The sequence below is a fragment of the Herpailurus yagouaroundi genome, unplaced genomic scaffold (assembly GCF_014898765.1).
Source record: "Herpailurus yagouaroundi ecotype Mexico unplaced genomic scaffold, PumYag 140, whole genome shotgun sequence".
NCBI classification, from domain to species: Eukaryota; Metazoa; Chordata; class Mammalia; order Carnivora; family Felidae; genus Herpailurus; species Herpailurus yagouaroundi.
This window is the reverse complement of record NW_024412395.1, coordinates 34557277-34558148: the sequence shown is the minus strand read 5'-3', so window position 1 is coordinate 34558148 and position 872 is coordinate 34557277.

The following is an 872-nucleotide window of genomic DNA, read 5'->3' as shown; positions in this document are numbered from 1 at the left end:
ACACACACACACACACACACACTTCTGCCCTTGGAAGTCTGAGCACCACCCCCTCTCCCACCCCTCCCCCCCGGTACAGGTGGAGTAGGTTTGTGTAATGTGTGAGGCCCCCACAGGCTGCTGTGGGGTCATCTGTTGATCAGCCAGAACACAGCATAGTCCCCTTGCTGGCACACACGCTGTGTGTTTGCTAGCTACTTCTTGAAGATGGACACATTCCCTGTCCTGTTTACACCATGACACTCAATAAATAGCAAATGGTGGTAGTCATAATAATCCTTGGCTGCCTCAAAAAACAAACCCTTGAGTAAAACCAGCATTAGTAGACTCCAAACAACTGTCACATCTCAGGTGCCTCAGAGCAAGCTTGCTATTTGGTAGCCAATGACCTTTCAGGGCGAGCCCGCTCCTGGCTGTTACTGGAGGAGAACCAGCCGCTTTCCCAGGGTGCACAGGGGTGGCTTCCGACAGCTGTGTTTGCCCGACTGTTTGAAGTCACCTCTCTATTTAGTCCATGGACTCAATCTGATAAAAGAAAACACAAAACAACAAACTAAACTGTAAACATGATGTGGCAATGAAAATGGCTTGTTTGCTTAGCTATTGGGAATGCTCCATAGAGGCCAGGCTGAAGGCTGAAAAGGGTGGCTAAGCCAAAAATCTGGGTTGCCCTTTTCAGAATTAAGGCCTTCGAAAGTCCAGATAAGTTTAGCATGAAAATTCCTCAGATCTGGCCTTCCTCCCTTGGGCCTCTGACCAGAGGAGGCTAGTGAAGAGAGTGAACATCTTCCAACGTGCTGGTGTAGAACAGCAGTAAGAGACTCGCAGTGTTTCTGGAGAACAGACTGCTAGTTCTAGCTCTACTTTGGCTG